Source organism: Rhinolophus hipposideros (genome assembly GCF_964194185.1).
Source record: "Rhinolophus hipposideros genome assembly, chromosome: 7".
Classification (NCBI taxonomy): Eukaryota; Metazoa; Chordata; class Mammalia; order Chiroptera; family Rhinolophidae; genus Rhinolophus; species Rhinolophus hipposideros.
The window spans coordinates 27080369-27093476 of NC_138053.1; the positions used below are offsets into that span (position 1 = coordinate 27080369).

The following is a 13108-nucleotide window of genomic DNA, read 5'->3' on the forward strand; positions in this document are numbered from 1 at the left end:
CTGTTCCCATTCCACAGATAGAAGAGTATTTTCTAATCTAATTTGCGTCTATTCTTACTGCTTTTCCTGTTACACGTTTATATATAGTGACTCCGTTTGAGACATGTTTTTATCTTGAAATATCTGGAGAAAAATGGTACCACCCCTTTAGAGTAGTTGATATCAAAGTGACAGTGACACGACGATGCTTTACGCAGCTTCTTACGAATTGAAACGGTTACGGCTTTTTTCTTTTTCTTTTTTTTTTTTTTAATCAGGAGGCGAACAACAGCCTTAAGGCATTTTTATATTTGGAATTGCGCAGCCCTAGATAACATCACAAATGTACAAGGTGAAAAGCGACAGCGTCACAGGTAAGTCTTTAATCCGTGCCCGAGGTACCCCGGCGGGGCTGACACCAACCCCAAGAGCGTCTCTCAGAAAGTTGGTACTAGGGGAGACTTGAAGGCGGAAAGCTGAGCCAAAGGTGTCTTCCAACACCTGCTCACCCCAAACAGCAAGGCAAGAACTCGGCAGAAATTGCCCCGGCTGCACGAGCTTTACACGTAACAGTTTATCTCGACCGTCTCTTCCAGGTCACCTCTGGACAGGACAGGGGCGGGGACAGGAGGAGGGCGGAGGGACGGGGGATACGAGGAGGAGGTGGGCAGGCTGACCCACAGGGGAAGAGCTGGAGTCGGACTTCGCGGGTCACGGGAGACGGCAGGGCCCCAGCGGTCGGCAGGGACTGGGGGAACACCTAGGAGCTGGCGGTGGCCGCACCAGGACAGCAACGCGCGGCGGGGGTGCCGGCGCGACGGGCAGTGGCCACAGTACCCGCTCCGCCGCCCCACACCCCGCGGTCCCCCGACCCAGCGACGGGGCGGGGCCGTGGCACCCGCCCCCTCAGCCTCCTGTCCCGGGTGAGCGGGAGAAGCGGGCCTCGCCGGGCCCAACGGGCAGCCGGGCCCAAAGCCCCACGCAGGAATGCTCTGCCACGGCCGGAGGGCGGGCGGGAGACCCCGCAGCCTGGGGCGGGGGAGGGGGGGTGGCTGAGGGCGGAGGAAGAGCCTTCGGCGCAGCCGCCGCAGCCAGGGCTGAATCCCAGGCGCCCCTCTGCGGGCAGGGAGTGTTGCCCCCGTTCTCCGATCGCCTTCCCTACTCTTCCCCCCTCCCCCGGCGTTGCCCCAGGCAACAGCGCCCGCAGCCGGCGGCGCGAAACTCACTTACCTAGAACCTGACAAGCAGGAGCCCCTCAGACCCGGGAGCCAGTCACCACCCCGCGTCACGGGGGCCGCCCCAGCCAATGGGCACGGCTGTCAGAAAGCTCTGCGGCCAATCCAGCTGCACTCCGGTCTCCGGGCACCCTCGAAGGTTCAGCCAATGGGCACGAGCGGAAGGCGGGCGCTCCCGTCCGGCCCCCCCACCCCCTCCTCCACCACCTCCCAGGAGGCGGGGCGCGGCCGATTGGCCCCGACACCCGAGGGGTGGGACTCGGGCTCTAGGCCCGGTGGGCGCGCGTGGACCCGGGGCAGTGGGCGCGGCGAGGGGAGGCGTGGAGCTGCGGCCGCCGCCTTCTGGGCCTGCTCCCGGGTTCGGGCGGGGTCCCGAGGTCCCGTTTATGCTGCTCTCTGCGTCCCTGTAACCCGCTCCTCTCGGCCAGTGTCCGGAGCTGCCGGGGTGGGAGTGAGGGCGGGATGCGCCGGAGGCGGACGGCGGCGTCACAGGAAACTTTGGGAGACTTGCCTGGCCGCGGCCGGGAAAGGGCCGGGCCGGGGGATGATAAGCTGGGGCGGACTGGGAGGGACAGCTCGGCAGATCGGAAAGAAAGTCGTAGAGTGGGAGCGGCCGGGTGATGACCACGTTAAGTGTCCCCGCGGGGTGCTGGGTGATCCCGGGAGCTGGCACCCCCGGGAACGGAAGCTGCTTCGGGAATGCGGACCCCCCCACACGCACTTCTCAATTCGCATTTTTCACCCTCGGAATCGGTCGCTTTTTTCTGCACATTTTACTTGCATCAACTGTAACGCTGATGTCTTTGGAACGGTTTTCGGCTTCTCCCGTGGACTCTGAATGCCTTAAAGGCAGGGACGATGTCTTTCTCATTCCTGTAAGCCCCAGTGCCTGAGACGGTCTTAAAAAAAAAAAAAAGAAAAAGAAAAGAAAAGGGAAAAAACCTCAATACTGAAATTATAATAGATGTTGTTTAAAAGCGCACAGCAGGTCCTGTGAACGATCCTTATCATAAGCCCTTACCTCTTGGAGAGTCTAGGGTACATGAAAAACCCAAATTGGTTTGCTCTTCCAGTGAGGGCTGTGGCTAAAGCGTCCTTCACCAAAAGAATTTAGTGGAAAATGAGTAATGTGAGATAAAGATAACTAGGTGATCTGTAACAGTATGACAGGTATTCGAGGGTGTGATCCTGCAGCCGACCTTAAGGCATTTAAGGCACTGAGTGGATCCTGTACTTCGGTTGAGCCACATTCTTTGCCTGCAGCAAATCAAACCTCAGCCAATCCCATCCCCTCCCTACATCCCTTTCAAACTTTTGAATTACGTGGGAGCCAAAGAGGGGTGAATATATGTTTCAAAACAGGGTTATTTATCTGGCAGCAGTAAAAGCCCTACACATAGAAAAACAAAATTTCAAATTGGATGTTTCTTGTCTACTGTTTCAAAGAACCCAAAATATATTGTAAAGACAAGTCAAGTTTTACAATAAGAGTCTTAATTTTCCACGTTGAAGATGGAGGAAGAGATTTCCTTTCTCAGAGCATTTGCCTTTAGAAAATTAGAGTACTTTCTCCTCTCTTTGAAATGTATATAAATCCTTTTGAAGACTAGATAGGTCATCTGTCAGTTTTTGTCAGCTTTACTTTCCAGGAATGTCTTTCGCAAGGACAAGGGAGCTATTTCTTTGAAATGCAAACATTTTTTTAAGTGATGGAATATTATTTAGTCATAAAAAAGAAAGGAATTTTGCCATTTCTGACAACATGAATGGACCTTCCGGGCATTATGCTAAATGAAATGTCAAAGAAATACAAATACTGTATGCTTTCACTAACATGTGGATTTAAAAAAAAAAAAAAGCTCATAAATACAAAGAACATATTGGTGTTTTGGGGGAGTGGGAGTTGCAATGGGTGAAGGTGGTCAATAGGTACAAACTTCCAGATATAAAATAAGTAAGTCATGGGGATGCAATGTACAGCATGGTAACTATAATTAACAATACTGTATTGCATGTTTGAAAGTTGCTGAAAGAATAAATCTTAAGAGTCCTCGCAAGTTAAAAAAATTATAATTACGTATGGTGATGGATGTCAATTAGGTTTACTGAGGTGATCATTTCACAATGTATACAAATATCAAATCATTATGTTGTACATGTGAAACTAATATGTTACCTGTCAATTATACTTGCATAAAATAAAAGAGAGATAGCATCCCTATCTCCCATTTTCTGTGGGAGAGTATAGAAGTCTAACTTCTGTAGGCATATTGCTTCAGTAGGCAAGTTGCAAATCTACCTTCTCTCATTAAGAAGTGAGAAATTTGTTTTTCCTCTGGATAAAGCTAATTAGCTAACACAGATGGTCACCCCAATTACCAAGTAAAGTTAAGATGAATTATGTGTGCAAATGGTGTTGTCAAGGCCTCTTACTTGAAGACTAGTTATTATTTTTAAAACATATGGGTTGAATCTGCTTAGCTACATAAAAGGGTGAGGTTACTTTCTGTCTTTGCCTATAATGCAAATCACATTCTAGTTTAATGCTTATTCAATAATAAAAGTTATTTATTTCTGCACTACCGTTGTGGAGAATATTTCTGGGCTGGGAGAAGATTTGTTTTTAATTCTATTTCCCATCAATACCTATGCCCAAAATATTAAGACTATAAAGTTAAGGAAAGTAATTACTTTTTAGTTTTTAATTTATTCTTGAAAACAACCTCACATTAGGTGATAACCTTAATATACCTTAGGTGATAACTACAAATACATGTTAATAAGCTGGGGCGGACTGGAAGGGACAACTCAGCAGATCAGAAAGAAATTCATAGAGTGGGAGCGTAGAGTCAGAAATGATAATAAAGTTAATGTTTGATATGTATTTTGTAATGACTATTAATTGCACAAACGAAGCCTACGCATGTGTGAAAAAACCTCAAAATAGAAAATAAATTAATTTTCTATAATATTAAAGTTTGTGGTATATGTTATGTCAACATGAATGAAATCAATGAATGTTTGTGCATTAAATGGTTAAATAAAGCCAAAACACAACTTTGGGAATTGCGTCACTATGGCATATCTTTCCAAGAAGCTTAGGATTTCTCCATCTTTATACAAAGGAATCTAAATCTGGAAAGATGTGATTGGTGAATTAGTTATTACATATTTGCAGAAAGTAGCTTTAAATAAAGATCTGATGGTGAAAATAGAACTGTTTGATATACATTTTGTGTGTGTGTGTGTGTGTGTGTGTGTGTGTGTGTATGTGTGTTAAGGAACTCACATCTCTGAAAACAGTAAGACTCTTTCCAGTTCTTTAAAAATTCTCTCAGTTCTCACCTATTCACTCAAGAAACTTCAAAACTACCTGCCATAGGCCAAGCACTCTGCTAAGAAATACAATTTTGAATGAATGTACTTGAAGTAAAGGAATGTGGCAAAAAATCTATGCCGCATTTTTGGAACTGCTAAAAACAATTACAGCAAATCCAGTTTAAAAGTTTCCCTCTGTTATAATTATAACTGCATTGCAACACAGTTAACAAGCACTTTGTTTCACCTGATTTTAGATATACTGTGTAATTTCCTTACATCTTGTAAATGTAGGGAGAATGTGGAAGAATAAAGGAAAATAATTTCCTGTCTAGATGATCCATGGGCTTCATAAAATACTAGCCACCCCCATGGGGCCTGGAGGGATATATATTTTAGTTGAAATTTTTAGCATAGGATTTAAGAGATTCATCTTCCATCATTAAATTTTAGATCAATACCAGGTACTACCATGACTTTTGAAATGCCACAGAACTGCCTAGCTACAGATAAATAAGTCCTTACTATGTATTTCATTTTCCCAAATACCAATTTTTGTTGGTTCTAATAACATTACTTACCTGGACAAATGAATACAATAACATGGATGTCAAAACCTTAGGCAATTAGTTAAAAAATAACTTTAAAATTCCTGCTTTACCCTATTTCTGTATCACTCCCACCTCCCCATTTTCTTGTTTAATAGTTTCCTATAAAAGTCTTCAAGAGAAATCTAAGCTGTGTGCCATCTAATTCATACCATACCTATCCCTCCCTTTTTTCCTTAATCTATATTTCTTCTCCTTTCCTACTTTCTGCCAACTCCTTAGCTTTGTGACTCTCTGCTCTCTCTAATCCACAGTTCATACATAAATACTTGCATATACCACTCCTAAAATTGAGATAGTAATGAAGCATGCAATATGGAAATCATTCTATACATGCTGCAATGCCTTTTTTCAGTTCATACAAGTATCCTTGATTTTGAAAATTGTTCTCTTGAATGAATACAGTCACTAAAAGTCACATTTGTGTGAAATTTTCTTTAGGGCTTTTTTAAGGGGGGTTCCAAATTTCAAATTTTCAAAATGGCTATGTGGCTTCCTTTGTTTTAATAATCTGTATAAGTAAAATGAAGGAGGGAAAGGAGGAAGGGACAGAAAATGAAGTAGAATTGGAGAAGGACAACTTGTATTCTGCCTTCAAACTAAATGTCAAATCCATTAACACCATCTCACAACCATCCCTCCCAACAGTGTCAGCTGTCCTCCTAACAGTCCAATATTGGTTCCTCTTCTTCCCTGACCTTCTGCTCGCCATTGAAAATTGTAAGCACCAACATTCCCAGTCAAGACATGCTCTCTCCAAAATGCTATGAGATCTCTCAAGGCCTGTCCCTGTTTAAGTCATTTTATCCTCAGAATTTACCTGTCCTTTCCCTTATTCCCTTATTCCTGTTTCATTGGACCTTTAAAGATAACTGTCAACTGTGTGCCGTGGGAGAGTGCTGGAGTAAGGATTTCTAAATGTGGGTTATAGTGTCATCAGAATCACCGAAGAACCTTTTTAAAAATATGTACTCCTAGATTTACCCACATGAAGATTCTGACTGGGAAGGTCTGAGAAGAGTTCAGAAAATCTGTATGTTTGGAATGAGACTAGTGAATCTGGTCAGCATGGTGGATTGAATACAGGCACTTTTCCCTGCTCCTTCCCTAAACACCTTGGCATAGCATAAATACAGATACAGATCACCAGGAATCTAAGGCATGGGAATCTCTGAGGGTATAGGTGAGAAGAGAGTCTTAGAACAACAAAATTGGCTGACAGTTTGTATCAGGAGTAGGTAAACCCTCAAATGCCTTCCCAACCAAGGAGTTAGGTACCACACCGCCTTAACCCAATTCAGAGACAATAAGATTTACTCCCTGGTGAAGGTGAACTAGAGAAGCTCTAGTCTTGAAGACATTGAGATTGCTGAGTATAGGGGTGAGATGTCTTATTGCATATTGAAGTGAAGGGAATAAGTGAAAGTCTTCATACTGAACCATGAAACTTTCTCTCCCACTCAGCTCCTACAATGGCAGTTTTCAGATTTATATCCCAAGGAAAAGATATTGGAAAATTTCTTTCTAAGGAAACTGACTTGCCCAAGGAAAAATATTTTTATAGATACAGGTAATTGGGGGGTGAGAATCTTCCAACAGTGTTATCCCTTGCAGAATCACATCAAAAATGAGGTCTGCCAGTCCACAAGTTGCAGCCATACAGGTAGCTTTTCTCACTCTTAAATATAAATAGGCACCTGGGCATCACCATACTTCTGAGGAAACTCACAGTCATAAAAATCAGACACCAAAACAAACGGGGAAAAAAATGGGGATTGGTAGAGACAGTTGAACCAAAGCAGAGAGCAGAAGAAAATTTCACAACTATGAGTAATATCCTTAAAGAAGATCCAGAAATGAAAACAGGATGTCATTTTTTTAAAGAAATACTTGGAGAGAAAAAAAGAGCTTATGGAAATTAAAAAATAACAAATTTTAAAATTTAATACCAGATAAAAATGAAGTTGAGAAGTCTAAAAAGAAGAACAAAAAGACAAACAGTTGAAAAATATGAGAGAAAAGAGAATTTAGGATCAATTCAGGAGATTGTACATCTAACCTACATATAGGAGTTTCAAAGAGAGAAAAGGAGGTGGGTGGGGAGGGGTGGAATTATCAAAGAAAGACATTTTCCCAGAACTGAAAGAAGTGTATTTCTAGATTGAAATGGATCTAGTAAGTGCCTTAAATAAAGTGAAAAAGTGCCTTGAATGAATGAAAAAGACTCACAGAAAGGCACTTAATTCTAAAATGTCAGAACAGCAAAAATGAAGAAAATTCCCTAAATGCTTCAGATAGAATAACACAGAGATTGCAGACAAAAGATCAGGCGTGATAATAGAGAATGGCATTGGACTATTCAACAATGATAGTGGAAAACAGAATAAAATAGAGAAAAAATATCTATAAATACCGAAGGGAAGATTATTTACAATCTAGAATTCTCTATAAACCCAACCAATCAATCAAATCTAAGAGCAGGATAAAGGTATTCTCAGACTTCCAAGATTTAAAAAAAAATTTTTCCTACAGAACCTTTTCTCAGAAAGATACTTGAAGGTGTCTTCCACCAAAAAGAAGGATTAAAAAAGCGGTGAAGACATGCATCCACACCAGAGAAAGGAAAATGGATTACCCAGGATGATGGTGAAGGAAATTTCCAGGATTACCACTGTATGACAGGCCTAAAAAGCAGTCGGTACAGATTGAGGCAGAAGAACGGAAGTCTCCAGAATTGATGTCTCCAAGAAAATAAAGTGGAATCATTAGATTATCAATGTATTTCACTACATGAAGAGATGTATTAGCGTTATAACACAATTTGAAGATGACTTAAAAGTAGGCATATACAAGAGAAAGCAAATGGAAAATGAAGCAATTATTACTGTAGGGGAAATATACTATACGACCAGGCATAATATAATATAGTGTGATGTAATATAATGTAATGTAATATAATATAATACCAGGTCTTATATTAATTTTTGCCCCAAAAGATGCATTAGAGCTGATGGTCCGGCTAGGTCTTATTTTCGGGGAAATACATTAGTTCCTATAGTATTGTAGAAATAGGGTGAGAGAAACTCTTGAGTGGAAGTAATGTGAGAGAGCTAAATCTTCTACTTCCTACTATGCAGAATTTTCAAGCCAGCAAATAATTTCTATTATAATACTGAAAAATCAAAAGAGGCTATTTATTGTAAGCATGTTTCATGGTAAGAAGTGTTGAGAGTCGAGTTCAACTATAGGGCTGGTGATGGGAATTGAAAAACAACAGTGATTAGGGCTAGGGGCTCCTTTATATTATAAATCTTGGGATGTTATTTCACTTGTATCGCTTTGATTAAAAAAATATAGGGGTGGCCAGTTAGCACAGTCGTTTATAGCATGGTGCTAATTACACCAAGGTTGCGGTTCGATCCCTGCATAGGCCACTGTGAGCTCCCTCCTTAAAAAAAAAAAAAAAAAAAAAAAAGAAGAAAGGAAAAAAAAAAAAAATATATATATATATATATATATGTATACACACACACACACACACACACACACACACACACACACACACACATATATATATATATATATATATATATATATATATATATATATATATATATATTTGTTGCACAGCCAGCTTTGAGAACTACTGGGATAAAAAATAAGACAAGAAACATGTCCCTATCACTGCAGATATCTTACATGTTTAAAAGGATAATGGCAGACATAAAAGTGCTCTATCTTTCATTTCTAACTTGGATGGTTATTCAGTCAATGAATATTGTTGTTGATCTCCTACTAGCTGTCAAGCACTGTGACAGTCTCAGAGGATAAGACTGGGAACTGTAGGGACAGGGCTTCTCCCCTGAAGTCAAATGGGAGATACAGACAATAAACAAGAGAACAAATTAACAGACCATCTACAGATCGTGATAAGGGCAGGAAGGAAATGAACACAATGATGTGAGAGAAGAAAGAGAACTGGAAAGAGTCAAACAGCTGAGATTCAGGTCTGAGCTTCACAGTTGCATAGTGCAAACTTCAGAAAATCCTGTAACCTCTCTGAGCCTCCGTTTTTGTATCTATGAAGTGCAGATAATAATTCTAACCTCACTGGCCCTTAGGAGGATTAATTGAGAAGGAGTAAGTGAATGAATTTTCAATGTATAACTTCCTATTCAGATACAAGCTTTTTACACTTAGGGGAGCCCCTATCAGTTCTTCATTGGTTTCCTTGCCTGCTTCACTAGGGCACACATTGGCAACAGATTAAGCCACCATCATCATTTTCATCTTTATGTTCCCACATTTGAAGGCTTTGGCTTAAAGGAAAGTCAAGTTTCTAATCTTGGTGTCAGGGCCCTTTATAAATCTACAAGCAATTTAACCATACAGATCTCTCTCCCACCTCACTGTTATGTCTCTTCACTCCCCTGCATCAATGGAATACTTTATGCCTCCACATGTAGTTTATTTTATTTTTAATTTACACACAGTAAAATTCACTCTTTTTGGTGTACAGTTCTATTAGTTTTGACCAAATCATAGCCATCTAACCACCACTATCAAGATGTGGAACAGCTCCAAATGTCACCTGCTCCAATGCACATTCATACACATACACACACGCACACACACTCACACACACACACTCACACACACACACATATACACACAAAATCTCCTTATGTTACCTCTCTGTAGTCAACCCTACCCCCACACAACCCTTGATTTGTTCTTCATCCCTATAGTTTTACCTTTTCCAAAATGTCATAAATACAGTCACACAGTATGTAGCCTTTTGAGTTTGACTTCCTGCACTTAGTCTAACGCATTTGAGATTCATCTGTTATTGTGTGTAGTAGTAGTTTCTTCCATTCTACTGCAGTGTTGTATTTCATTGTTTATGTATTTCCCAGTTGAAGAACATTCGTTTGTTGTTTCTTTTTCCAGTTATGAGCAACTATGAATAAAAGATACTATAAACTTTCACATACAGGTTTTATTGTGTGAACATAAATTTTCATTTCACTTGGGCTAATATGTAGAAGTGAGATCACTAGGCCCTGTGGCAAGTGCATATTTAACTTTGTAAGAAACTGCCCGGCTTTTCCCAAAGTGCCTGCACTATTTTACATTCCTGCCAATAATGTCTAACAGTTCCAATTTCTTTCATTCTCACCAACAGTTGGTATTGTCAACTGTTTTTTTTTTTTTGAGGGAGGGAGATTGATGGGTTTGTTTGTTTTGTCATTCTAATAGATGTGTAGTGATATCTTACTGTGGTTTTAATTTACATTTCCCTAATGGCTAACAATGTTAACCATCTTTTCATGTGCTTATTTGCCATTCATGTATCTTTGGTGAAAGGTCTGTTCAAAGCTTCTGTCCATGTAAAAAAATTATATTGTTGTTGTGCAAAGAAAGAATAAAGATGGACTCCTATGACCTGATTTTAAGATTTATTATAAACTACAGCAATCAAGAAAGTGAGGTATCAGTGAAAACATAGACAAATCAATGGAACAGAATAAAGAGAGCAGAAATATTCTGTGTAAATATGCTCAGTTGATTACTGGCAAAAGTGAAAAGATAATTCAGTGGGGAAAGGATAATCGTCTCAATAAATAGTGCTGGAACAATTGAACGCTGACCTACAAAAATTTCCTGTGGCTTGTCTTTGACCCGTTTCTATCACCTTATACCAAACCAAACTCAAGATGGATCATGGACCTAAATATAAAATGTAAAATAATAAAACTTTTAGAAGAAAACAAAGGAGAAAATCTCTGTGACCTTCGGTAAAGAAAAGAGTTTTTAGGTATAACACCAAAAGCACAATACATAAAAGAAAAAATTGGTAAATTGAACTTGATCAAAATTAGAAAATCTTGGTCTATGAAAGATACTGGCAGGAGAATGAAAAGACAAGCCAGGAAATATTTGCAAATCACACATCTGACAAAGTGCATGTAGCCAGCATAGAACTCTCCTCTTTTAAAGAAATGTTTTCCATTTTTTCAGGCTCAACTCAAAATCATCTCTGTGAAAACTTCAACGACCGAATGAGATCAAATTCATATGTCTGGACCATTAGTGGATAAATGAATCAATGTGTTTCAGGCATTATTACTTTCCTGTACAATAATATATTCTAATAAATACATCCTAATATTCTGGTCCCTTTTTACCTAAAAACCTGTATGTATTTGCCAGATATTTGATATACTCTGATATGTTACCATGGAATGAAATAAAACATAATTGCCTTAAACAAATATCAAATACCAATGGGCGGATGGCATCATCTTATTGACCTCAAACTGCTCACATTATGGCTTAGCCCTAGGGAGGTTATATATCTGAGGGCAGGGCTGATACGGTATATTTTGTAACTATGTATAATGTCTTGTGTGAATCTGTGAATATGTATTTATCTTTTATTTTGTTGAAATAACAGTTCTACTCAGTTTCAGCTCTTGCCAAATATACTGTTGTATTATCATTTTCTTTTAAAATCAGAAGCTTTGTGGTTTTGTGGAGACCATTTAATCTAACCTCATTTTTCAAAAAGCCCTTGCTTTGCTAAATGTAAATGCAGCCCGTTTTGCTAGGCCTCTATTAGTGCTAAGGACTAACTGAGAAATCCTTAATAAGTTACTATCCTGAGAGTGGTCTATCGGGGTCTACCAGTGTAAGCTTGATGTTTTTTCTAAAGATTTAAGACAATAGGTTTACTATATACAGTTTCCCCATACATGCACATTAAAGGAAAGGGACGCCTATTTAGTGAAGTTTACACAAGTACTGGTACAGTGCTGTTGCACAGACCCCTGCACTCAGACGTCATTGGTTTAATGCTCTCCTGTCACCATCTTGAAATTCTTAATAATTTCATCGTTGAACTTATGTTTTGTAAGAAGTGACCTCTAAAGGGACAATGGAGCATAAATGTAAACAGAGAAGATAAGCATGATGTGTGTGCCCCTTGCTCCTTGCCACTCTATTCTCATTAGTATGCCCAGTGCCTCGTGAGTGCAGCATCCCAGTGCATCCACAATGCGTGAGAAGTCAGCAAGTTCAAAGTGAGTATAAGGTCGGTGTGCTAAGTGAGTATAAGGTCGGTGAGCAAACAGGGGCACTGACAACCCAGAGAGACCATGCTTTCCATTCAAACCAGAACTTGCGTAGAATGCAGAAAGAAGGCAATGGCATTCTAAGAAACATGAACATCCAAGGAACCCTATCAAATTCTTTCTTACTTGTGTTATTTCCTGTATTAGCCAACTACTTATACTAAAATGATGACATAGGGGAAAGTGAAAGACAGGCCATCGTGTGGTTACTTTCCCTTTCTTACTCATCAGTAAGCGAAAGCTAAAGTGGGTTGATAAATGTGTACACATCACGAAGTGAAATGAAAATGTTGAATTAGTTTTGTATAGGATCCACTGTCCTGGTAAGAATGAAATACATGCTCATCAATGGGCTACAAAATATGAATTCTGTATTTTTAGTAATTCCACATACAAGTTTAATGTTCTAATATTTGCATTTAAAGTTGGCATTCCACAACAGAAAGATAAATAGTAAAAGTCATGCTAACAATTTGAAACTAAAGAGTTTCTTAGCAACCAATAAAAAACACCAGCACAAGCTGGAGGGGATGGAGGCAGGCAGGCTGAAGAAGAAAGGAAAAAAGACTTCTAGTTTAGCAACTTTAACAGCACCTTTCTGCTGTTTTTTGAGCAAAGTGAAATTATCGTTTTACACTGATGGGTCCTGTGCAGGTCTATCAGCTGAACTGAGAAAGAGAAGCTATCGACAGAGCCATTCACTTGTCTGAGCCAATCTGTGTTGGCATATAATCATAATTTACAATTTGGATTGATACAAAAGCCTCACAGAAAAGCAGGTGAAACACGCGTCTCAGTCATTCCGGTTTGATTGCACTTTCGATTCTAAGTTATA

The 13108-nt window shown here is 40.1% G+C and overlaps 1 protein-coding gene across 5 annotated transcripts in view; it reads right to left on the bottom strand.

Moving 5' to 3' along the window:
- The window catches only part of FER (FER tyrosine kinase), a 375071-nt gene extending 373787 nt beyond the window's left edge, over positions 1-1284 (bottom strand). For 3 of the 5 annotated variants that reach the window (XM_081054206.1, XM_081054208.1, XM_081054209.1), the window contains exon 1: positions 1210-1284. The gene's annotated coding sequence lies outside the window, so the exon portion shown is untranslated. The remainder of the gene's footprint in view (positions 1-1209) is intronic. The other 2 variants (XR_013993676.1, XM_081054207.1) reach the window with 1 other exon arrangement.
- Positions 1285-13108: the final 11824 nt, after the last annotated feature.